Here is a 27,628-nt window from a genome sequence, read left to right as displayed (position 1 = left end):
CATTGGAATAAGCTGTCCTCTTCCTGTCACTGGGATCCGTCTGCAAAAAGAGTGTGTGTTTGTAAGGAAATCAAATAAAACCCAGTTTGCATTGTTGCAAAAATATAAGAAATGTTTGAAAATTCAATTCAATCAATATATATGTTTATTGGTTCTTGACACACTAAAATAATAATAAAAAATCATAAATAGCTGCATACTTTTCACTCATTCTATATTTTTGTATCACTTAAAAAACTGTTTACTATAGGAATGTGCGTTAAATAAATAGGGATATGTAAATGGATCAGTGCTGGAGAAGTATGTGTGTGTGTGCATGTGTCGTCAAGAGGTGGCCCCACTCCCCCAGTTTTCGCTCGCCTTTTGTCTGCACTCCGCCGCTCCGGCGCACACTCGGATGCACGCGGGGGCGCGCACACGTGTGTGTGCATTACACACTCCCAGCTCCCAACCCACCAGGAGAGCGACGAAGACAGACCCTGCTGGCTGACACAAAAGCTATTGATTTTACTATCTGCCGCGATGAATGATCTTCCTCGGCCAATTTCTGAATTTAGAAATGAGTTCAATACCAATAATGACAGTGGAAGGATTCTTTAAAATGTTAGCGTGAGGGCGTGGGGGGATCAGGGGGGTGACCAAGAGGATGGGAAGAAGGTGAGAAGTGAAGATTTGTGTGTGTTTGGTCTTGGGGGAAGTGGGGAGAAGATTGGAAGAATATGATTTCTCTAAGTGGATGAGTTCAAACAATGACAACACTAGAGATTTTAACTGTAAATTCTAGCATTTCCCCTCATTTCCCCTTTTTCTCAATGGGTTATAAAGAGGGGGGGGAAAAGTGGTGATATTTGTCTTTTTTCATACTTTTAACTTTTCCACGAACGGTGTTCTCTCACCTATTTTCCCGCACCGCTCCTCTGCTCTTTAGGACACAATTTTCAATATACAGTCCAAGTTCAGTCATATATTTCACACGCCATAAAGCCACATTATATTTCGCACCAAAGATGTCTTCCATAAAACAAAAAACAGGTGCATAAATATTTTAACACGGTGTCTGTTTGCATGTTGGGAAGGTATTTCTGTCAAATTAAACGGATATGAGGGAAAGCTTAACGTAAGAGCCCAGTAGACAGGAACGTTTCTTCCGATATGAGATTTGAGTGCACATAACTTACCTAGTTATTCAGAAAGCAGTTAAAAAAAAAAAGAAACTCAACGTTTTGTATGTTCAAATACATAACCACATAATAAAAAAAAAATCTGAATACAAATTGTATTGGTGACTATATCTCTTTTTAACAATCACTTATTTGGGGAGGTAACCAGCGTATTGGTGAGGTTGACGCGTGTTAATCAGGCGCCCTCTGCCCTGTCAAGGTGTTAATTCAACTCCTCCTCACATAGAGGGTGTAGATTAATAGATAAGGGAGGTGTGAGGGAGGGTCAATGCGATACGGCCCTTCCCCGTGTTCGTTTGCTTGTCAGATACCTGCCTGGATTAAGCCTCCGGCTCTCCTCTCTGTTGTGTGCGGGTGAGAGGTCAGCGATCTACCCAGTTGACTGGGCTCTCACTCAGCCTTCGACGTGGGGTGGATCTGCATAAAGGCTCCAGCATCTCTAGGCTTCGTCGTATGCGCATGTGTGTGTGTGTGTGGGGGGGGAATGGGGCTACACAAGGAGAGGTGCGAACAGGCGATGCAGATCGTGCTGCAGAGGATTACTGTAGATATACGTTAAGGCTTTGAGAGAGATGAGGAAGGGTTAGAATATTGAAAAAGGTGTGGATTTTCTTTTTCCCAGTGTAAACTGTTGAAGATTTGATATTTCAGGTTATACTATCAAAGATTGTTTGTTTTTTTCCCCCAGGAATCAGTTAGGCGTGAGCTGGTTTCAAGGCTCAAAACACAGCACACCTTTTCAAAACTGCAAACATTTTGCATCATACTGTTCTTAAGATTTATAATCCTTTAATCAAGAGGTGTAATGATGAGTAGGACTGACTGGAGTTTTCTCTTGCCGTTTAAAATCTGCTGGTCAGCTGGCTGAAAGGGCTCAACATGGTTTCTCCCTCTTACAAGACAAATTTCATCTTTGTTTTACTTCTGATTAACTACAAAAAGCAAAAACATGCCATGAAAAAAAAAACTGACCTAACAACAAATGCTAAAATTAGCATGCAATTATTGAAATTCACATTTTATGGCTATTTTCCTAATAATTTTAGGAATGTAGTAGTAATTAGTTTCATTTATTTCAATTTTTAGTCATTTAAAATATTTGTAATCTAAAAGCTGTCATCATAAAAAATAGGTTTTTGCTATAATGCATTCAGAATCTCAAAGGATTCGGGAATTAATTTCACATGTGTGTTTGTCTGAATTTTAGGATCTCTGCCAGCAGTAACACTGTAGCTGTCATGCACCGTCAGTAGAATGTATTGCTTTTTATTGTGGCTTCAAAGTCAGAAAAAGCTTAATATCAGCTGCCTCATTGTATTTTAATACTTAATATTTGAAATGTACTGGATACTTTTGCACACAGAAGTGTGAGAACATCCTTGGTGGCAGCTGGACACTAAAATAACTATCTCTTTTCTGAGCTTTATGTTGTTGCTACAGTAAAGGAGTAATTCACAGGTTGTTTTTCCAAAGGTTCTGAACTGTATTTAATTTCTTTACTCAAAACTGAAAATATGTACAGCCATAATACCTTGGCTGGAAAATTTTAAGTTGAACAGGCACTCTTAAAACACAGTTTGACATTTATCAAACTGCATTCTGACAGTGAAAACACTTGTTTGGCATTAGAAACAGAACCATTCGTCCCTTATTACACATTCTTAAAAATACAGTGAAAATTATAGGTGATTCAGAAATATATATTTTTTTATTTTATTTTTGCTTCATTTTTTTATCTTGATATCAGAATACAGTTCTATCTTGACTCCCAGATATCCCATGGTGAGAAACTAATACCAGCCAATGTCTAACCATCAGCAAACAGAAGAAATAAAGATTTGAGGGGTAAAAAAAGGGAGGAAAGAACAGGTTGGAGGGAGAAGGAGAAATAATGCATGAAACATGAAACTCTGCAAATTTGACTTATAACAAGCAAAATTACACCCCGCTGTCATTTAAATTATGGCTGCCCTCTATAAAGGTGTCTTTTAGATGCATTAATTGAATTCGGCACTATTTCCCAATAATAATCTGTAAAGTTCAGCCGTCCATCCTTCACGAGATCCCCGCCGCGTACCACAGGAGTATCTATTTCAGTGGCTTAATTTATTTTCATGATTCGCCGATAATGACGGCCATGCAGGCTGTACATCAGAATTAACCTTCATTTCACTGAGGTATATTACGATGACAGTCCCCGACACATTTCACCTACACAAAGGGCATTCTCTCCCCCCCCACCCTCCTCCTTATGTCTCCCACTTCCTCTCACTTCCTCCCCCCGCCTCCTCTCACGCTGCCCCTGCTGTATAATCATCCTCAGCAGACCAAGATTGTTTGATAGCCGATTAATTTTCATAGAAAATCAAGTGGCCGGCTCTTCCTCACTCTTTCTTTATTTCACCCCCCCCACTCTCTCCAAACATACTGATGCTCCTCTTCGACAATGCCGAACAGCGCTTGAGCTTGGTGACTTTTTCTGTCAATTAGGTGTTTTATTTAATCTCATCTCACTTTTTTTCCCCCCTCTCTCTCGTAAATTGCATCCCTCGCCTCCCCCCAGCCACCCGTTTCTGATATCTGCAGCGTGGTTAATTTATTTTGGACGATGCCGATGCAACAAAAGTGCTGTAAATTAATCAGGGGACATCAAGCGAAAGGGGGTCTCTAATTTCTATGCAAACCATTAAGTGTCAGATATAGATTCCGCCATTTGCCATGGTCGCAGTCAAAAGATTTCATTAGGGACCTGATGTCACATTTCGGAGGCAGCGCCGGATCATTTCTGTCCCATTTTCCCCCTCATGAGCTCTTTGTTCTTCGTCGCTCTGTAGGATCCCCGCCACTAAAAAAAAGGCCCCTATGCAAATGACAATAATAGATTTCGCTAAGCGCCCGCCGCAGCGGCGTGATAGCCTATTTAGAGAGAAACCAAAGAAACATTCAATTTGTGGCATTAACCAGGGCACATGCAAAGGTTGCTAAAAAAAAAGTGATTAAGAAATTACAGAATTGCTCCTCTCTGCTTGAAGTTCCTTCTTTCATTTTTCTCCTGTTTCTCATTGATACGGCATCGGTAATGAGGAGGGCTGGTAATTAGAATATTCTGGAGAGGTGAGCCCTGCTGGAACTGGCAGTCAGAAGACTGATCTGTTTCTCCCTCCGCCTGTCTCTCCCCATATTATTTTCTTTCTCTGCCATGAGAGCTTGGATGCAGAACAGAGTAAAAGCAGCTGTCTGATGACCAGACTCTCTAAGGATGTCTCTCACTCTTCTTTGTGCATGCTTGTACAGCATAGGGGTGTGCGCGTGTGTGTGTCAGTGCTTCTGTGCCAGCGTATAAATATAATCAATCTCCCATTTACATACAAATAGGCTTCTCCCCTTCATCCTAATAATCGGCACAGCATCTACAGAGGGGCGGAATTATATTCCCTCCACGGGACAATTCTGTATTTACCATTAGATGCCTTATTGATTGTTTTTTTCCTCCGTCAATTTTTCTCCACTTCATTTTATTACGGGATATTGAAGGCGTGCAGGGCTGACATGGGCACATACACTTCATTATTTCCTGCCCAATAGACGATTATAGTTATTGACACTGTCATGTATTTGCCCTCATCATCGGCTATCGTTGCTTACTGCTGTGCAATCCGGAAAGTGGCGTGGGCGTGTGTGTGTGTGTGTGTTCTGACACGTGGCAGTTTGGTGGGTGAAGAGAGCTTCTCATGTGCGTGTGTGTGAGTGCCGGTAACGTGTCCTATTCTTTGTCATATCAGTGGCGGTGTTGACCGGCAGGCTGCTGACTGAGTGTCAGTCCCATTTTGGACAAACTACCCCTCTGTCAGCAGCATCACTTATTTTACACAGAAAATATCCCTCATAGAAACAAGAAGAGGAAAGATACACTGCCTTTGCTTGTCAGCAAGCTTGAAGGTCGCTGGGGCATATTTTATATGAAAATCAAAATTATATGAAGACAACTTATAACCAGTTTGAACTGTACGGTGCCCTAAAGGTCATATGTAAAAAAAAAAAAAAAGAGGTTCAAACAAAAAATCTTAAGAAATTCTGTTTGCATCAATGTGATTGGCATCAGCTTCATACAAAATAAAAGCTAGAATAGAACTAAATAATTTACTCTAATGCGAAGGAACCAAGTAGAGTGACTAGAATAAACACCTACGTGTGAAAGGTAAAAATATTGATGGCATAATTTAGAGTTAATGGGTTTAGTTAAACAGCATCAGGGAATGCAAGGCGATTTTGGCAAGCCATAAACAAGTAGTCAAAAATGGTAATTGATTATAAAGGTGTAGAATAAACACACAAATTTGCTACAAGTGTGTGACAGTTACGCCACTTTTCTGTAAGCAGAAATCGAAACTTTTCACACTACTGAGGCCCGTTTACATGGAGCTGTTTTTCAGTGAATCTGTAACAATTTTGGTGCGATTCAGCTGTTTGTTTACACATGGCCAGTGATGGGAGCCTCTTACACTTGCGCTGTGTGAAACTAAGTCTCAGAGTGAAATTTTTCAGGAACCATGGAGGTGTGAAGTACTCCGCAGGTGTGAAAGCACACATGCTCATACAGCTACAGGATTTGTTCTATGCATGCACAGGCAGATAAGACTGAGAAAATGGTGGATAGTATTGTAGTGTTTGTGCTACTTTACCTTTTCCGTTTAGCACATCTTCTGATTCAAAATATGTCACATAGGCATTTGGTTGATTGGAGGCACACTTTGCATTTAATGCAGATCCTGGACAAACACATCCGTGTTTCAATTACATCCTAAGCTCACAGTGCCATTAAGTGCACAGTGCCATTAAGTGCTCTGACACGACAACTACAGCAAATTCAAGGTGTGTTGGTGATATTATTTAAAGTGTCATCTAAACTTTTCCCCAATCAACATCCAAAAATATCGTCAGTTTCCAGAAAGCGGCCTCGTGTAAACAAAGTCTTATGAAAAAACTGAGTAAAAACTATTCTTGAATTAGTTTGCTTTGTCCTGCTTCAGTTAGCAACATATTACACATTTATTTTATGCAAGGCACTTAAAAAAAAATACCACCTGCTGACATTCCCCTTAATGAGTGTTGAATGGTGTGATCTTGATTTTGACTGCATATACCTGAGTGATTCCTGCAAAAATAGTTCAGCTTATACATTTTGTATAAAACCCCATTTAATCAACAGATATGTAGCTTATCGTTATGGCATAAAATTTCAATAAAAAGCAATATCATAGTACCACAAACACACTCAACTGAAGTCCAGTTTAGTGTCATTTTATTCAGTCCATTACATTTCAATCAGAACAGCTAAATCAACCTAAAAGGATAAATTTCAATTTGCTCCAGTAATGGCTGCATTATGAGCAACTCTAAAACCATATAAATTGAAAGATTCAGTTTGGCATTGTGTACTGAAAGAAGCTTTTGCACCAAATTTCACTTGGATTCAGTCCCCAGTATGCAAAGCTCATTGGACCAAGCACTGAGCCCTGCAGAGCACTTTAATGTCAACTTAAAATTAAACTATAAATACTTCAGACATAACAGTGTAAGCGAAGATGAATCTGAAATGGGCATTTTCTAATGAGTTTCCTGTAGCTTTCTTTGCTGCGGGAAGTGTCTCTCTTACTGTCAAGAAATCTGTTACTTTTCAAGAGGTGAAATCTCACCCGGCTCCCAATCAAATAACATGTTCAATTAGAGCTCGAGTTCAAGTGACAAACATCACCGCATCATAAATGGCGTAATAAAACAACTGCCGTTACCACCACACACTTGGTAATGAGCAATTTAACTGTCATGGCTATTCTCCAGGTTTGCCATCAATAACAACATCTGCTTGCTACAGTAAGTTGATTGCTGGAAACACAACTTGTCACATAATTAACTTGTCACTTGTTAGCGTGATTACATTCAGACAGGACTCCTACACTTGGTTAAATCATGCAGTTTCTAATTTCCTCCAACATTAGAGGAAACAGTGAAGGTAAAAAAATTCCCCATATCCTTGCTCAACCTTGTTAATTAGGTCGTGGTGGCCATTATTGACTCATTAACAGGCATCGGGGAAATGGTGTGTTGGCTGTGCCGATTTCAAAGAAATCAAATGCCATCCTGTCTATAAAACTCAGCCGACTGACTGGAGTCTGTGAGTTACCTACTGCGGGATTCAATAACTTTCAGAATAATTACTGTGCATTCTTTTATATTAAATGCATAAGTAAGTCCCGGCTCCAGATCATGTAGATGTCAGGTGTGTGAGGCGATCTTTGGCACAAGATCAGGCGATATTAAAAAGCGTCAATTTTCGTCAAAGTGAAGTATGTCTTCCAAAACAGCAGTCACCGTCAATGTGTGACTTCATCTGGTGAAGATACTCCATGATACTATTTAGAGCATTGAATATGAAGGAGATTGTTTGAATCATACATATCAATCCAAAAGTAACTTACAAAAAAACAAAGACGAAAACCTCTCTAGTTGACTAAAAATTGGTTTTCAGAAAGGCTAGAAACAAAAGTTTTTACAAGCCTTCACCATTTTTCAATGGTTGCAGGGTTTGGTTTTTTTTGCCAATAGGAAAAATGGTGACTAACTTTACATGTTTTTTAAGTGCTGTAAATATATTGGCTATTATTTTGCATCATAGTGGTCCACTTAGTTTATTAATGAGTACAGGCTAAATTTGATCAAAGTAAATTCAGAATTTAAAGTACCTGAAGAGAAGACTTCACTGAAAATGGATTCACAGTTTGAGAATTGTGAAACTTTATATATGTTAAAACACAAGTTAACATTTTCAAAAATATTTTTGCCCTAACCACTAAGTCGAGCAAAACTCCATGATTAATATCCAGATTTTCTAAGCTTTTTTCCCCCCATTAGGAATGACTTATAATTGCTTAAGCACAACAACTGTAATATATGGAGAATTTTTTAAAGCTAGTTTATGATTTTTTTAATTTTGCAAAACAATGTTTCCTAAAATTCTCACTTCTTTTAAAATCCCAAATTATATATTTTCTTGTGACATGGATGTGTGTTCTTGAAAAATGTATCCAGAAATCCTTTGTCTTTACTGACAGCAAATTTACAACACAAAACAGTGCAGAGGTAAAATGCTTGAAGTGAAAACACCCTTAAGTCTGGCTAGTTCTTTTTAGAAACTACCTCATATTAAAAAACGATAATGTCATAACTTTTTTTTCCCCAAGACAAAAGACGGTCTGATCAGTATCAAAGTCATCCCAACGTGCCTGCTTTCAAAAAAACAAAGACAGCACTGAAAGATTATCCAGAGGCATTAACAAAGTGGTGCAATTAAGATAAATTTGGATCTGACAAAATGTTTGTCTGAGGTGTAAACATGCAAGTCAACAGCACTGAAGATGTAATGGGCAAACAGCCGCAGCAGATCACAGCATTTAGCAGCTTGTCATAATCAAAAGAGGTCATTAAAAATGTAGAAATTCCAAGGAGATTCGGCTGTGGTTATTACTTTAATGTTGATAGGAGAAGCAAAGGCTTTAAATCATGCAAGTTTATGCTATTCCAACTACAATTTCCATGTATTTCCTCTGACCAACATTTATTCGCCGTTATTATTATTTTACCATCTTTACCAAAACTGCAACTGTATTGTGGGTACAACTATAATGTGACACTTAAAGTTTTGAAATGGTCATTGCAAATATAAAGTTGTTTTGCTGAAGACAAAGTTAAGAGACACAATTTGCCGTCTCGTCACCAGTCATTATCACCCATGGCAATAACCTACCTGAGGAGGAGAGAAAAAAATTCTAATTAACAAAAACTGTCATTCAGAAATGATGATGGAACATTTAAAAAAAAAAACACACACACACACACACCCACGCCAACACACGCACACATGTTCTTTGAAGTCCCTGTTTCAGCAAAAAAATATACACTGCATGTATTTAAAAAAAAAAAAACGTATATTTAATTAAAATGATAACTCTATTCTCATTTTTCAAACTCTCAATGCTTGAGGGCCAATTGGGATGAGTGCGCACCCCACACCACCACCCTCCTGTGCAGCTACAGCTTCTCTCTATCAGTCCGTCTCCTCTCACCATCTCTCCTTCTCCATGTCTTTTCCCTCACCCCACTGTGGCTCAGTGAACTGCTCCTACAGCAATATCCCATCATTACCATCTCCCCAGCTGAGCTTCAGCCAGCCATTATCATGCGGCATTATTAATCTTCTTGTCTTATCAACTTGCAAATCACAAACCATTGTGCCTTATGGCGCAGTTTGGGGTGTGCGGTTATTCATTTTGTAGGTCTACCTCTCTGGCAAGTCTTTCAAATTGCCCTGCGGAGCATCAACTCTCCCACTGTTGCCCAGTCCTTCTGTTAACAGTCATTAATCTAGTTTACTCTTAAGTAAATGCAAACAATTCTTGCATTGAGGCACGAGTCAGAGTGAAAACCTTCAGGAACAAAGACACGGTATCAAAGTATTAACACAAAGGTTTTAAACAAAAATGCATAACAGTCTAATTGCCTTTATTTGAAACAGACCAAAAACAATTATTCTTACCGCTATTGTTTCTGAAAGTTTCAGAACATAAAGCATCCACACATATTTTCCAAAGAATGAACTTGATATTTTTTCTAAGTTATACTTCAATTCTTTATGAACTTAAAACAGATTAAATGTACCTGCACCAATTTAAATTGATGTTTTCTGATTCTGGCATGCGAGTTCAATGCTTTAATAACCAACTTCACAAACTTCTAATATGTTTTGGTTATTTTCATGCCAAAGCTGGATTAAATATTCACTTTTTTTTTTTTTAGAAAGTTTGTTGTGCATTATCAGACATTTCAATTTATAACTGCTTAACACACAACAGCTGCATAACAGCTGCATTACCTAATGCACTACAAGAAAGTGGAGTTAATCTTGGTTATTTTAAAAAGGATTAATGAATAATAAATGAGCAATTGTACACTTCTGAGGTGTAACCAAATACGTAGATTTCAATATACAGACATTTTCAAAAAATACAGAAAACATGTAAAGTTTAATGGTTTGAAAATTTTCATTGCTCAGAATAGAACATTTTGCTGTCCTGCTCTCCTTCTGAGTAAATGGTTGCTAATGTTGTCGGGTTTTTTTTAGTCGAGATCCAGCTAATAAAATATGCTGTATGGATTTTGGTAAGTTCAGCTTTAAAACCCCATTACCTTAATTAAAGTGATTGTTTGAACTCCTTTTGTCTTTGTTAAAATTAATGGATGCATTGTTGAAAGCTTTTCCCAGCTAGCTCACCAGTAGTGTGCAGCAACAGGTGGGGTTCGGTGCAGTGCTCTGTTACAACCATGGAAAACTGCGTTCAGTCATGATTTTTTTTTTCTTGACAGCTCATTTTAAAGAATTTAGGGCGTAAAAACAATAAAGTTGCAAACTTAAGCTGGTTTGAAACTGTAGCTTTTTAATTTTCTATTTATTTTTCACTTTCTTGAAAGGAAAAAGAAAAATCTTAAAAATTCCTGCATTTAAAAGCAATTTTTATTCTGTGTTTTCCGCTAAAAGGAGTTAACGGCGATGAGGGTCAGTTTTATTATTGACGAGCATTTCCATTCATATGTCCAGGACTGACACCATCACCCAGAGACGGCGTTCCTGTGATTTCTCCTTGATATTAGTATTCCAGAGCTGAGCAGGAAGATGGAGACAGGGAAAGTTTCTTTAAAGACACGCCATTGACCCCCTGATTCTCTCTCTCGCTTTAGTTGCTTTTCTCCGGGGCTAAAATATTCACCCTGGATATGTGGTGTGGCTTTTGGTAGGCAACTTTGAAGGGGGAAAAAAAAAGAAAATGTGTATAAGGAATCTGTAAGAAATGCGTGTTCTGCTTTTCCGTGTGTGTGTGCGCATGTCTGAATTAGCATTTTCCTTTGAAAACTTTGCATGATAAATCACCATTTTCCCCCCATAGCTCATTAAGCTATACAACAGGTACTTGGCATGAAATATTTAGCAGAAGACAAAGTGTTTCATGTGCTCCCGTGGACCCGGCTATTACCCAGGCCTTTCACATAACATCTGCTAAAAACAGCCCACCCTTTGATCTTCATTAATATCATTTGGTTAAATATTTCAAATACGCCGTCATATGTTTGATTAACATCTTTCAGAATTATTCAGTAAAACAGAAATTAGCTCTGAATCTTTAAGTGCTAATGATGAAATCACGATTACTCTTCCGTCGCTTTAAGGCCAATGGCATTCAGGAAAGAGTTGTAATTTTCTATTTGATCACTAATATATGGTTTTGCACACTGGACACTCCATGAAACTTCATATATCAACTTCCCTCTTGCATTCAAATATGTGCTTATAAGCCCTGGGTATTAATATTCGTGATGGGAGTATTTTAGAGCACATTTCAGAGCACTGCGTGCTCAACATTGTAATTTCCAAGCTTATCTAATCAATTCTCCGAGCTCTATCGGCCTCATATCAGGCTTTGTGAAAGAAATCAGCTCGGTAGCACCTTCAGAACGCTTATAAATAATGAAAAACAGCTTTTAAAAAGAAAAAAAAGTGCTTAAGGAAAAGAAAATGTTGATTAAAAAAGTGCCTTTTATCCATAACTTTAAATCTTTTTCATTCCAAAGATGCGGAGGACTTCAGGCAAACTGGGACGAATAAAGTACTTATATCTGACCAGGGAAAAAAAAAAGAAGTATTAATTTTTTAGATAAAAATTGCTGACAGCACAGAATGAGCCAGGTGGTATTTGGATATGAGCGGTGAAGATGAGATGAGAGCCCCAAAGATCACTTTCATCTTGTGTATGGAGTTGTCCTTGAAAACTTCTCCAAACTCTGTCCTGGAGAGCAGCAAGTTGGTCCTACTTGCTCTTCAAGTTTTCCGCTATTCGTCTGCTGAATTTGACACGTCAAGAACAGAGTTTGATCTGATCTGTATTGGTCAGATCAGTATTTATTTATCATCTTATAGCTTTTTATGCATCTACTGTCACTGGTGACTTTATAAGACTGTTGAATTGTTAGCATAAATAGCGAATCTGCAAATCAAAAGGCAGCAATTCAATGGATTTAGTTTTCTAGGTGTTATGGGGACAACTTGCTGAAGTTTAAGTTAACTTTGAATGTATTATGAATGTTTTGCTGGTTTAAAGTTTTTCAGGCTGAGATTTTTAAGCAGAACCGGTTCGGTTGAGAACTGTCTGTTGAGAACCTTTTCTACCAAGAACAAGGTGTATTTTTCTATAATGTGTAGTGTTTGCATCAATTTAGTAAAAATAAAATGCTTCAGTTTAACATAAAATTTGCTTTATTGGGGCGTGCTGTGGTGGCGCAGGGGGTTAGTTCGACTCCCGGTCCCAGCGATCTTTGCCGCATGTCCTCCCCCCTCTCCTCGCCCTCTTTCCTGTCTGCTTACTGTCACTAAAATACGAGCCGCTAGCGCCACAAAAACTCTTCGGAGAAAAAAAAGGAAAAAAAAAATTCCTTTATTTTATATTTTGTCCACAAACTTTGTGTTAAACCTCATTTCCATAGATTTTTTAAATTGATTTTTTCCTCTTTTTTTGTTTTTTAGCAATTTCATAGCATAAAAATTTGTTTAAAGCTCAAAACCTGACAACCCCAAGTGCCCTCTTGTTGATAATATTTAATGAAGTCATGAAATCTCTTTTTTTCAGAATACAGGAATATTTTAAGTTGTTGGCTGTCAGAGAGTGAGTACAAAACCTTCTCTCATTATGTACAAATTGATACTGGAAATGGGCATTACAAAACATATGAGAAAACATAATTTTGTGTCTGAACAAGTAGTCTAAAAATGACCACAAACGTAAATTATTACAACCCTAACCCTCTCAAACACCCTCTCTGAATGCAACTGATGGGCTACAGCAGCAGAAGCCCACATCAGGCACCACTCTTATCAGCCATCAATGTAATTAAACTAGGTCCATTGGAATAAAGTACATAATAAAGTGACCATTCAGTGTGTATTGTATGGAGAAATAGAGAAAGTAGGAAACAAGGAAGATGCAGGAGGGAAGACAGAGAAAACTTTTGCGTGGTTAATGTCTTGTGTCCTATTTTGTCACACTTGTGCTTCCCACGGAATTGAAGGTAGAAGGTAGGAAGGTGGAGACATTTTATGTCTGTCTATAAATTAGCAGCAGTGGGTTGATGAACAGTGAAGGAGGGTCGTGTCTTTACTCAAAGACAGAGGGGAAGAAAAAGCAACGTGCCACTATCCCAAGAAGATGATGCATTCCACACATCCACATATCCTCAATGATACGCTGAGGTCTTGATGACAGGTATCTAGTTAGGCTGATAAAGAAAAGACTGCTGGGCACATGCATACACACATGCACCCCCACCCACCCACACACTCAGAGAAAGTCTGTGCCGCGGCCTTAAATCATCTCCTCCGGTGAGGATTTGCATTCTCCTCCTGGCAGGTCGACCGACAAATTGCACGGGCTACCACAGGAGATGGAGGGGAATGGCAGAGGGAAGAAATGCCGTCTCATCTGGAGACTCTCTGCGGAGGCACTCCTTCAAGACAACTCCCTTTCCAGATGCGCGGCAGATAGAGGCAAGGAGGCAGACAGTCTCTTTTTCGAAAACCGGAAGGCCTAGCGGCCATGGCCAGACCATACCTCCCTTGGGCCAGGAGGGGCTCGGAGGCCAGTGTCCCCCCCGAGCTAGCCCTAGGCTGACTAGCCTTGGGCTATCGTTCACAAATCAGCCCCCGTTTTCCCAAATCAAAGACACTAACTGTGGAGAAACTGGCCCAAAGTGCTGCTAAGTGGCTTCAATAATTTACACCCCAGAATGTCATTACAAGGATGGACTCTCCAGAAATTAGATGGGAAAAGGGAACCAGCAGACTTTCTCAGGACTTTCAGTTTAATGAAAAAAAAAGAACTGTCTCCTAAAAGCACACTTCAATCTTTAATCAGCTGATAAAGTATTACACAGATGTGGGTTAACAGATGAGCTAATAGGAAGAATTTGAAGTTAAAGATCAGAGCGAATTTTGTCTTTTTCCTATAATTTTTTGATTCACGAGGGAGGCCCAGCTTCAGCCTCATTAACACATTCAACTTGAACAAAGATGATGTAACTACACTGATGCTGAAACTGGTGGAAATAGACGTTTTTTCCAGCAATGCATTCTCAGCTAACATCATAAAGTTAAGAAAAACTGAGATCTCAAAAATAACTAATATTGGAATTAAACATGATTTGCCTTAAACATCTGAACTACAAACAGAATGACCTGCTAATGTCTTATGGGTTTTCATGACTTCAAAGTAACACTGACTACATCCAGTAATGCATTAAATTGCAAGAGGATTTAAAACCTTAGAAGCGTTTCACATTTTTGAACTAGAAAACTACAAACTAAAGTATTCTGAGTTTTGTATTCCAAACAAACATACCTTGTTTTCAGTTCTTGTATTACATCCAGAAAGAGGTGAGTCTCTACAATACTTTGCACATTTATAGATATAAATGTTCTTTGCAAATTAGGTCAGCCAGATCAGTGGTAGATAATATGTCAACATCTCGTCACAACTGCATTTAGATCTGGACTTTGACTGAGCCATTCTAACATAAGAATGCATTTGTTTTTCACCAGGATTATCATACTCTTGTCCTCGAGGATGGAAATCTTGCAACTTCCTTTTATGTGTCCCAAGTCCAAAATGCATCAAAGAACGGAATTACCTCCCCATTCACTCGAGGTCTACAGTCCTGCTAAGTACTTAATTTTGTAATACAGCTTTGTTGACAAAGAGAAAAATGTAAAAGTGATGGACTCCATGGAGAACTGGAGTTTGACACCACTTGTAGTTCCAGCTGTATGCTTGCAGTTGTTTCCCCTCTGGAAAGTGAAGCTCGACCCAGTCTTGAGCCTCTAATGGGTATTCTTCATACATAGCCATGTACTTAGCTTTGTCCATGCACTTTTTGTGTCCTATGGAACATGGCAAACTTTAAATAGGACTTCCTTTTCTGGAATGGCTTTCATCAAGGTATTTTCATGGACTCCACAATTTATATTGGCTGTTTTGACTTATTCTGCTACCTGAGCTGTGACTCTGCTGCTCGTCTGAAGTTCTGTTGGGCCTCTTGGCTCCTCTTCTGACTAGTGGTCCCCTTGGCCTGCCTGTCATCTTAGATGGACGGACATATCTTGGTGGGTTTGCAGTTGTTCCATACTTGACGCGTTCTCAAGCAAGATTTAAGACAGTTGGGGCTGAAGTCACAAACCAAGGGATGATTCAAAGAAAGCAGCCTGGGTAATTGAGTCGAAACAAATATAGTAAGCGGGTAATATGAGAGCCAGGGTGAAAAATAAGGAGGGACAGAAAAGGAAATGAGAGAAAAATGTACAGGCAACTTGCAAAGTGTCAGCTTTTCCCCATGTAGGTGCCAGTCTCTAAGGCACTGCACAGGCCTTTAATGGATGTGAGTGTGTATGTATTCAGTAGGTAGAGTATGTACATTCTCAGCCTCCCACTTGTGTTTGTTGTCACGCTGCCCTCTATCCCTTTCCTTAATGAGGCTGGATGCGTGGCTGCTTCAGCACCTGCCATGGGTGGCCACAGGGTTAATCCTGCCTGGCTTCCCTCTCTCACTTCGTCCTTCGTCTCCCTTTCTCGCTGCGCTATGCCTCTGGGCTGCTGACGGCAGCAGGGGCTGTATGAGAGGGGCCGATGAGGAGGGAGGGAAGGTGACAGGAGGCGCTGATATCCTGGGGTAGTCTCCCCCCCCCACACACACACACCCCACAATCCCTTCACCCAGCACCCCCCCTTGCCTCCCATCACAGCAGAATGAGTTGTACAAGACACCGCTGGATACCTGACAACTGAACTCCTTCATAAATTACCAAATGAAGATTGATTGTGCTCGCCTCACGCTTCTGTTTTTGTCACTGCCCAAGCAGACGCACACTTAGGCCCGGAGACGAGCTCACATGTTCACATATGCAGCCAAACAGAGAGACAGTGACATATGAAGAAATACACAAACTTGGCACGCCGAGTCTCAGCTGCCCTTGCTTGTTGTCAGGCACGAGGGTAAAAGTGATCTGGCTGCTTCACGCTCTACCAGTTAGATAAAACAATCAGTCAAGTGGGTAGTCACCTGGTCAGTCACTCGAACTGGTGATGCAAACTCCATTACAGATCCTGTCAGCAAGGCCAAAGGAAGCTGTATTATTTATGGAGTGGGCCAAAGCATCAAAAAAAAGAAAAAGAAAAAAAAAACCTGCAATGAATGTGTGTGTTTGTGTACGAATCTGTGGCTCTGTGAGAGTGTGTATGACCACATAGCCATGTGTTTAAATACCTGGGGCCACTAAGCAAAACTTGTAAATTAATATACATCTACATATATGTTGGGACAGGGACCAATTTCAATGAAAACAACAAAAAAAAAGTCAATTTGTATATTTATTATGCTATCACTTCAACAAGACCAACCTCAAATATGACCATTAACCCAAACTGTTGCACTATTATGGCTCAAGCTAAACAAATGCAGAGTTTTTAGCAATTCATCGATGTCTGAGTTATATTTCAATATCAGTATGTTCATTAATAATATTGCAAAAGAATGTACGGATTGCAGTATGTGCTATATCCAGTTGTCATGGATACACATGTTGAATGCCAATAGGATCTCGAACCTATTGGACGGAGTCTTGTTGCATAAGATGCCCACACCTGACACAAATGTTAATGCCTGCGAACATATAGTGTTTCAGGCAATAATTTCATAAATATATTTTCTTAATATTGTCCAGGCCAACTCTTAAATGTTTATTAACTTAAGTCAAAGTTAAGGTACAAATAATTATTTGCAGTACAGCATGCTGCATATTATTGTTCAATTTTGCTGGTTTGGAATACAAACAGTGATAAAAATCACGTATGGAGTTTCAAGTAACAACCACTGTTACCCACTTAGTGAAAAAATAATTTTCCTGCCATGCATTAAATTGCAATATATGTGTACTTTATATAATACTTGGTTGGATACAAAAAAACCTTTGAGGCTCACTTAGAAGTTTTGTTTAAAAAAACAGAGATAAAGCTTGGTTTTTTAATTTCATTTGCAGTGCAGGAAAAGTAAACAAAAAGAAAGTTTGCAAAATATCTCCTCAGTGAGACTACCGGACTCACGATTATAAAATGTGAAAATCTTTAGGATGTGACACCATAAATCAGAGGAAAGATGCTTAAGTTGCTGCTTATTGCAAAAGTTTTGCACCTGTAATTTGTCTTCTCATATCTCAAATTTGTTTGCTGAATTATAGTTGGATTTATGGAACCAGGTTCAATATTAAGATGCTTTTAAATGTTTGGTGAGGGAAAATGCAGTTTAACAAAACTGCCATTGTCTACTTCACAATTTTAAAATAAGCTTTTAAATAATACTGAATGCTTTACTTTTTTTCTCTTCTGTAAGTGAATTGTGTTGGATTTTACTTTGTCCAACTTAGATTTTCATAATCTTCATAATTCATATTACGTATTAACTTTGGTAACTTTTTCAAACATTTCTTGCTTTTGCTTGAAATTGATTTATTCCTGTCCAGGACTTCATCAAAAAAGTCTCTTTGCTAAACAAACACTTTATTTTTATTTATCTATTATTATAGAAGGCAGCAGACGATGAAATGTGTCGTTTCTGTCCCACTCATATTAACATTAGCATATATTGTGCTGAACAAACACTATTTTGCATCTGTCCTACTCGAATGGATAAAAGGGTGGATTTCAGTCGAAGGACTCAGAGTCACACGGCTAAGATTGATGCTTTTCCGTCTCATGCGAAAAGATCGTCTACATCAAGGCGTGCCTCCTCCCGCTCGTCAGTGTCCTGCACGTTCCAACAGTAAAACCGTCCGTATCAGCAAAACGTCCACAGCGGGCGCACACACAAAGTTAATTGACTTGAGAAATCACAATCAGAACATTGTCTCTATTTCTCTCCCTCTCCTGCTCTCTCACTCTCTCTCTCTCACACACACGCACACTTCCTCCCATTTCTCAAATACAATTTTTTTTCTAATCCAGGAACTGTAACCTTGGCTTGTAAGTTGCTTACTCAACAGACCTTGTTATGGTGCAGCAGCTTTACCACTCTTGCCTCTGCTGAAAGGTCAGCACTGTCGCAAGCGATCTCATTTCGACGGAGCCCTGCCCCGTTATGATCGGGCCATTATCATAAGCAGATTCGCAAATTGGCGTGGTAAGGGATGATGGGACCTGGGCCATGAGGTGCTTGCCGGGTGAATGCATGATTGAGAGTAGTAATGTATGTATAGCCTGAACGTGATTCATGTTGAACAGTGGTTTGTGAGTTTCTGTCTGTAAAAGACGCTTTATAGATGCAGTTTACTTACCTGCTAGTAAGGTATAGAAGCAAACGGAAAATTACTCATAAAAATTTACCAGACACTGGCTGTTTCCTGTCTCCTGTCTCCACCAGTAAATTGGTGGTGCCTCAACAGAAGACAAAAAGCGTGAAAAGGAAGAAGGTAGAAGAAATAGGAGACTTTTACATGTATAGACACACCAGAATGACTTGAGGGCCTGTCAGAAAGCTGAGAAAAGAGCTGAAGAGAGGAGGAAGACCGGAAAGAAAAGTCAAATAAATCTGACTGATACTCTTCCCCCAGCGGTGGGCCAAAATGCCAGATGCAGTGTAAATCACAACGCGCTGACTGTCCATCCCCGGTCTGAGCAGACGTTCCCCTCCGCCCCCCACCAGCTGTCTTCCGCTTTACGACTCGGCCGATCATCTTATCAAGAGGCGCGGGCTCGGAGATTGATGTTTATTCAGAACCGTCCGACATAATTCAGTTACACAACCAGGAAAAAGAGACACTTGAACATTAGGCCGGCCCTGCTAAATGAACCCCAGATAATTTAATGTGCCATACAGAGGACTCGGGCCGATAGAAAAGGTTTCAAGCGTATCCATTTATATCTCCCTTCTCTAGCAGCGAACAGAAAAGTTAAGAGTGGGTCAAGTCCACGGGTCCAAATGGTTTTGGCATGTCTTAAAATTCTCCTTAAATATTAACATTGCACACATTTAGATCGCCACACAGTTGCTCTAGCATACTGTAAAGGCCAGCCATTTAGTTCTCAAGGATGTCTGTGTGGGGTCAGATTCCTTAGGTGTGCGGTGCTAAAAATAAAGGATACCTCTTGAGCAGTTTTTATTTCATAACTGATGGCTGCAGAATAATAGACAATATTTTAACAACCATTAAATTGAAAGTGGAGAAAGAGACTAAGACTGTAAAAGAAGGGATCCCTTTAAGGATAATACAAAAGCAATTCCAACTACTTATAATGTAAAAATAATTAAACATTCTGTATTTTGAAGATTTTCTAAGCGATTCCACAGACATCCCCCCTGGTAAAGATGTGTACACAAGACTTAAAATAATTTTCTGATTCTAGAGATTCTGGATTATCTGACCAACTCAGATTATAATAGAGTTATCAATAATTGTTATACTGTGAGTTTTATGTTTAAAGCCTTATGTCGTGGGGTACTTTTCTTTCGATTATCTCACAAATCAGAGGTTGAAAGTTTTGATTTTTTAAAGCTCTCTAAAATCTTTATTAGGGTTGTCAAAAACTCTGAATTTGGCAAAATAGTCAAAATAAAACAGCAGTTCCCCTCTTTTTTTTCCCAGTAACAAACATTTGCATCTATTTGATCTGACTGCAGGTATGACCCAGTTTGTCAAAGAGGCCATGTTCTTGGTTATTTACACATCAACAGGGTACAAATAACCATTTATTTGTTCTGATGAAAGGTTAAAATGTCTAGACTTCTCCAAATCTCCTAAAAAAAGAAAAAAAAGGAGATTTGGAGGCCAAATGAGAACAGAAAAAGCACAGTCTAATAAAACGTGAAAATAAAGTTCCTTCCTGTTGCACCTGGGCGTTGGAATAGCAGAGTGAGGTGCTGCCAATGAATTTCAGAGCAGAGGTTAATTTAGTGAGGAGAAATCTCGTCGCAATTACCTTGTTCAATGTCTTCCCTCCAGTCGCCCTCGGGGCCCGTCTGAAATGTCACCCAGGAGGAGGCACGGAGGTCTGGGGGTTTGGCAGAATGGCGATTCAAATCATGATGCACCTTTAAGAAAGAAGAAACAACCACAGTTTTTAATATCACAACTTCTAGAAAGGTAGGAGTGGACTGATTCTCTTATGTAGCCCAGAGAAATAGCAGAATTAAGAGGAATCGTGGAGGTTTCTCAAAAGGCTTAACTAATATGATTTTTAATAACAGCAAGGGGTGGGGGGAAAAAGGCTTGCGCTGAAATCATAATTACATTGGTAACACATACAGAACAGTTGCTTTGTTCTGTTTCAAATAGCATACATTTATTTTGGTACCATGACAGGAGATGTCATGCAGTTAGTGACTTACCCTGGGTCCAATTTTATGTGATTTTATGGATCAGTGACAGAGTAACTCCCCACTTCCTTCATCATCCAGCACGCCTCATCCGCCCAATACACAGGGCTCCATCTTTATCACCCTCCCTGTAAGCCGAAGGGTCTGGGCTCGCCGGATCTACTGCTGAGATCTGGGAATGTCTGTAATTACTGCTCCATCTTCATCTACTCAAATCAGCTCCGATTCGAATCTTTATTTCCCCGAGGCCCCCCAGGCCCGGGCTCCTAGCTAGCTCTTACCTCCCAGGAAGGCGCAGCCAATGTCTGCGCTTTTTAATCAGACCTCGACTCAAGCTGTTCCAGCAGAGAGGAAAAAGACGGTCAAGCTGTGCCAGCGGCTTTTTTAGAAGGTGAAAGGGTTCCAGCAAAGTTCAGCCCAAATATAAACACCGACTGTCGGTTAATTCAAACGCGGCACAGTGTGTGCAAGTCGGACAGGCAGCTGGGAGTAATATTTCCTTTTTTCACATAATTGTCTCGTGGTGTAAACTTGTCCAACTTTTTTCGCCCGTCCAACACTTTGTTGGTTGAGTTTTCAAGTCATTAGTGAGCGACGGTGCCCTGGAATATCACACGGCACTAATGGTGTTGCAAAAAATTTGCAGAACTGAGGACTAATTTCATTAAGGGGCCTCATTTTGCTAGCTGATGTGTTTCTCTTAGCTACAGCTCTGACATGTATGCTAATATATAAATATCCATGTTTAGTTTCGACACGCAGAACCAAAAGAGGAAGCAGCTCATTTGCACTTCAGAGCGTGACTTAGCAATCTCTGCAGGCCTTTGCTTATTTGCTCATCGCTTCCCCGCCCTTCTGCATTAAACGGGAACAAACCCAAACAGCGGGCAGTCCGAAAGACCCCGCATTAGAATTTATAAAGAGTTTAAAAAAGGCACAAGCAAACGGCATTTACACAAACATCATCAATATTTCAGCGTTTGTAAAACTCCCCTCTCCGATGTGCAGTTAAATCCTAATATCCGATTTAATTGGATGTATCTGGTTTGCTAATTGATTGTGACTGTTTGGAATTACAGGCATTCCTTTAGGACTAAGTGTTTCAGTGGTGTATGTACAAATAAAATTGGCCCATTTGATCAGCTGTCAGGTTATTATGAGTACATTTGTCAGTCTGGAGGCTTTTCAGTGTCAAATAAAATACTTTTACTGCTTGGAAAGAAAGATTTAATATATTGAAACTTGTGTATTGCTTTGGGAAAAATATTTTCACTTTGAGCTAGGTAGATTTTATTCAGGAATCTTGAAATATTATTTTAAATTGTATAGACTGGAGACACAGACAGCCCTTATTCTCCTAAAATGTTTTCTCAAATCATAACCACGAACCTAAATGTATTTTACCCTTTCATTTTTAAATGAGCAAGAAAAAAATACTTTTACTTTTGCCAATTTTAAAAACATGTATTTGAACTGAAATCTACCAAAATAACGCAAGCCTAATCAGTCTTGGATGGATTCCTGGCTGGAATAACAGACTTTGATTAGACCATTGTAAAACATGAACACAAAGGTGAACCTCTGGCCCAGTTTGATGATGAAAAGCATCCCAATAACACGATGCGGTCACAACTGTGTTTCATGATGGTGATATGCAGTTCTATTTGCTTTACAAATGGGCAAAACAATCTAAATATGTTTTCATCTGGTTGCAGCACCTCCTTTTATACTTGCTGTGTGTGTCTTACATGGCTTGTAGTAGAATGTAAATGTACATTCTTTTAGGTCAGTTTTTCTTTAACAAGTTAATAATTACTGCTCATTCACAAAGTGACAGATTTGATGGCCGACAGTCATCTTAGTGAGGCTTTCTTTCACATGTTTGCATGATTGTGTTGGATGCCTTTCTAATTCATGCTTTACATTGTCTGACCTTTAAGTTCAAGTAAATGGCCATGGGTTTGTAGATCTGCAGCCAGACTACTTTGCTGAACAGTACCCTAAGAGATGCTGAAAGCTTTGAATATTATTATTTTTTTATCCTACACTGTTAGAAACTTCCTCAACTTTATTCCTGATCTGTCTTGTGGGTTCATTGGTCTTCAGTGTGCTGTTCGCATCACCAGTGTCCTTGATCAAACTTCTGAGGCCTTGGATCAATTACTGAGATAAAACTATACACACTATTTACCATCTAGATTTTATTCAGAAGCTGCAACACAAAAACGGGAGCTAAATATACGAGATTTTCCAATGTGGAGAAAAAAAGAACGCGCATCATATGAAATCCTGATAAAAATACGTTGAATGTTTCAAAATGTGAAAAGTTCAAGGCGTGTAAGTATTTTTGCAAGGCGCTGAACAAAAGATAAAAAATGCTTGTACCTTAGTGAACATGTGCCAAATAAATTGTAAAGTCAGCTTGAGTAAACCCAGAGGTCTAATTAGGTACATAAATTCAAAGAACATAATGTATGAGAAGGATGAGCGAAATGGTAGGTTAATGCCGCGCGGAGCAGAAATTCACCCCGCTGACATTACGGGGCCACAGATGACCGCACGGCGTCCTGAAGGGTCTTTTGAAGTGTGCATTGTAGCCCAGACCTGGGCTCACCTCTGCCCAAAATAAAACACACTAGACACACACAGGCTCAAGTGCATTCATACCCCCGACACAAGCCAAGTAATAACGAGGAGTGAAAACAAGTAGAGAGCAGTGGAGATGAGAGGGAATAATGGAAAGAGTGGGTACTCCCGTCTTGGAATACCATGGAGGACATCCATTTGTTGTTTTCTTTTTTTTCCCTCCTTTGGAAAATGGTAAATATGCCGTTCATGTAAACTATGATGACAATCTCATGAATATAAGAGCATGTTTGGATGTGTGCCTCGTCTTCCTAATGCATCACTCATGCTTCGCGTCTGCTCGGCGATCGCGGAGCTAATCAAAGCCAAACACTGTCATGCATTTGTAGAGGAGAGATACTTGACGGCTTTTAACTCGGCAGAGGTGGAGCAGCGGAGGAAAAAGAAAATAAAGATCCATAATACCCTTCCTCCTCCTCTTCCCACTACTGCTACATACACCACCTCCTACATCCCCCCCAGGTGGGCTGCTCATTAAATGGTTACCGTGCGGCAGGTGTTCGGTCACAGAGCATTGAGAGAGATGGTGCTTGGAGTGGCAGAAATCACGGGATGAATCGGAAAGCAGTTAGAGCAATGAAAACACACGGAAATAGCCACGTTCAGCACAAACACGCCAACGGGGAAAGTGCTCACAAACACAATCAAGGTGGCGGTGAACAGCTGTTTGGGGCAAATCCCTGCAGACCTGACTGGTGGTACTGGTTCCCTGTGTACCGCAGATTTCTCTCTGGGTGGCCCTACCGCAGCTAATTCTCAATTCAGAACATAAACTTTCAATATTTTTTTTAGATTATTCAAAACCTGTTAGGAATGCATTTTTAGAGTTATTGTGTTTGGAAACCTTGTATATAAATGACAAATAATTGGTTGAGATAACACATAAAGACCCACATCTTTAAATAGGACAGCAATTACATATTGTGGTATTTCTGCGATTGATCCTTTAGTCTTTGGATTTTCCATATTTTTTCCCAACCTTGTTCTGTTTCAGTAACATATCCATGAAAAGTTGCTCCTGATCATAGGAGATGGTGACAAAACCATCTGAGATGGTACATACACCTCTGGGATGTTTTAATCGACACTGGAGGTCGTCCTAACCAGATGTTCCCTCACCTGTCTTCTCTCACTGAGGAGGAGCAGAGGCTCTGAAAGGAGCCCCTCCCGCGTAACTGAGCTTCTCAGCCTTTCTCTAGTCCAGACATCATGTTGAGAAAACTCATTTTGGCCACTTGCATCCATAGTCTCGTTCTTTCAGGCACTACTACTACTACTCAAAGCTTTAGTCCATAGACTAGGGTAGGAAGGTATAGATTGGACAGAAAATTGAGTACAAAACAGTAATCTGTACTGGTCTGTCTTCACCATGACAGAGCATACATCACCCGCATCACTGCACACAAAGCACCAATCTAGCCATCGATCTTGCGCTCCATTTTTCACTTATTTAAATACGTGTCGTCTTTAAACATTTCACCGTCTTTTTTCAACCTTAAGGTAGATACTAGCACCATCTAGTTCTCTTCTGTAAAGCACAAAAAAATAATGTTTTTGCAAGCCAAAAACATTATTTTAGCAAATTTTGCTTCCTTTTATTTCCCCTATCAGACTGATTATTTCCCTGCTTGTCTGGCCCTCCATCCCATAGTTTCTCGCCTGATTCAATTAATATTCAGACAAAGTGAGTGTGAAGTACAAAAAATAAAATAAAATCAATTCATCATGCTCCAAAATCACATCTTCTCTTCTTTTGTGATTTTGTAACGGTCCTTTACATACGCCCTTTAGATTGCTGTGAGCCTGTTCTGAATTGTGCTCTGCTTTTTTTTTTTCCTCCATCTTTCTTCGGCCCCAAGGAGGATATTGTCTCGTCTTTGCCGCGCCGGGCTCTGACAAACCCGAACTCGTGTATGTGCTTGCACCGGCATCCCAAACAGGCCTGCTTGTATACAGGGACCGCTTGTTATTCCCAGGGTTGAGGCTCACTGAGGCCCGTGTTTCTGTGTGTTTACAGCTCTGGGGGCTTGTTGCCTCCTGACTACAACAAAGACTGATGAATAAATAACATCCTACTCTCTCTAGCTTACTCTCTCTGAGGCCTTGAAGTTTGTGCGCGCATGTGTGCCTCTATGTGTGTGTACATATATGTTTGTATCCGTATTTGTGAGTTTCTGTGTACGGTGTGTAAACCCATTCCTGTTTGTGACCATGCATTTCTCAGCGTGCGTGGGTGTGTGTGTGTGTGTGTGTGTGCATGTGAGCCTTCAGCATCTCTCAACGGACCAGGCTCTCCTTCATCTGGCTGATTCCTGGCCCCTCTTGGCAGCAAGCCCTCATAGAGGGATTGCTCTCTGAGGTTGCAGGGGACAAACACACAGACAGAGGGGAAAACATCCTCTTTATCCTACACATCAGTGGGAATATGCAGAAGCTTGCGTGTGTATGTGTTGACACGTCAGGGTGTGCATGTGCAAGCTCGGGATTGTGAGGAAAGCGAGATCCATAGAAAAAGAATGCATTACTCCCTAAGAGGCACAACCAGAAGCAGTCACTTTCTTTCAAATAAGCTGCTTTACTTAACTCATAGAGTTTAAATTAAACTCTCCTTGAACTTGGTAACCAGTATAAAGGTACAGTGAGGATTTAAAAAGTTGTAGTTAAAAAAAACAACAAACTGTTGTGTTATTGAGATGCCAGAGAAAGTTCAGAACTGACCAGAGTTCTCCCTGGTTGCATGTAATATAGAATTATGCATGAGTTGACCAGATCCATACTGACAAAATCTGGGGAATGTATGCTTAAGCACAGCCAGCTCTTTAGATACCCAACTTAGATTCCAATATTTATGCAGGTTCTAAGCTAAGATCTTAATCATGATTAAACCTAAATGATTCAAATACAACATCCTCAGCCCAGAATGATAAGTTACGTGATGAAATTCTTTAAATTGCAATCGGGGAAATTAATTCAAATCTCAATTTAGCTTCCTGTCACTTAATATGACCATGTTGCAATCAAATATTAGCTAACAGCCAGATTATGCAAATATGAATTTGAGTATGCTTTTTAAAAAAAACAACAAGGAAGCATCAATGCCAAAATTGAGCACAACAGTTTCAGCTTTTTACCTCACAAGTTGTCACATCCTTAATTTGTCCAACAGTTTTCTGCCTCACAAAACCAACAACACAATAAAGATGGCCCATAATGTAACACCTGAAATAACAATGGTCTCATTAATGTTTTCGCTTCTGGGATGCAGAATTTGATTTTATGCTATAATTTCCGGCATTTCCTTCCGACTGTTTTCATGAAACAACAACTAGCTGAACGAAGGCTAAAACACGTTTCCCTTGCTAACACAAAATATGGAGTTAGTTATTTGGAAATATTTTAAGTAGTAAAGTCATGTCACAGCCACCCATAACTCCTAAAAATTAAACAATTAGAGCAAGCTACCCATTTTTATATAAATGGCTTGGTGAAGCCATACCACTTGTTACTCAAGGTTTTAAGCCCTGTGGGAATCCTGTTTCAGCCTTCGCCTATTGCCAAATTCCTCCTATTTATACTGACTGGCTCCATCTGCATAACAACTTTATTGCCATGGGGAAAAGCAATGAGAGTTAATGCACCAACCAACAAATAAAATGTCTCTCTGCAAGTAATGTTTAAGCAATTCCTATACTGGCTATAAACGGGTCTCTTGTTAGCGCTATAGCGGCCCGATATTAATTTGTCTCTCGCAGCTGCTTCGAAACGTGAGCAGGAGGGGGAAGTGGTTTTATTTACATGGCATTATGTTACATCAAGTGGTTGCACTCAATTAGGGAAGCCATCACAACGGTTTTAAGTCTCTAATACAGTCTGCTGAAAGAGACCATGACTTGCTAATAGGGTGTAATTCCTTTTGTATCAGTATCCATGTGCGATGGCAAGAAGGGAAGGGAGGAGAGGGGAGGGGGCAAATCCGTATCATCAGTAAAAACAATGCATCAATTAAGCAATTAGCGAGGAACAAACTGGGCAGCTTTCCAAACCCTCCCAATAAGGCACTGTGCCAAGGGGGCTTGTAATGTTCATTATACCCACATCACAGAGACGGAAAGGGAGAGAGAGAGTAAAAGAGAGAGGCTTGTCTTTTCATTTGCAAAGTCGAGGCATTTGTCTGCCAGCATGGAGACGTTTTGTTCCACCAGATGTGCTTTTTAGTGAGGCCACATGGTCGGTCAGGGCTGGGGAGAAGGTGCACGCGAGCGAGCGTGTCTCGCGTACGGGGTGGC

The 27,628-nt window shown here is 39.9% G+C and overlaps 1 long non-coding RNA gene across 1 annotated transcript in view; it reads right to left on the bottom strand.

Annotated features, from left to right (window-relative positions):
• The window catches only part of LOC114160670 (uncharacterized), a 131,194-nt gene that overhangs the window by 23,203 nt on the left and 80,363 nt on the right, over positions 1-27,628 (bottom strand). Inside the window, exon 4 of the long non-coding RNA XR_003598833.1 lies at positions 20,300-20,411. This is a non-coding gene — a long non-coding RNA (uncharacterized LOC114160670). The remainder of the gene's footprint in view (positions 1-20,299; positions 20,412-27,628) is intronic.

Source organism: Xiphophorus couchianus, chromosome 17 (genome assembly GCF_001444195.1).
Source record: "Xiphophorus couchianus chromosome 17, X_couchianus-1.0, whole genome shotgun sequence".
In the NCBI taxonomy this organism is placed as follows: domain Eukaryota; kingdom Metazoa; phylum Chordata; class Actinopteri; order Cyprinodontiformes; family Poeciliidae; genus Xiphophorus; species Xiphophorus couchianus.
This window is presented reverse-complemented; position numbering and strand designations above follow the sequence as displayed.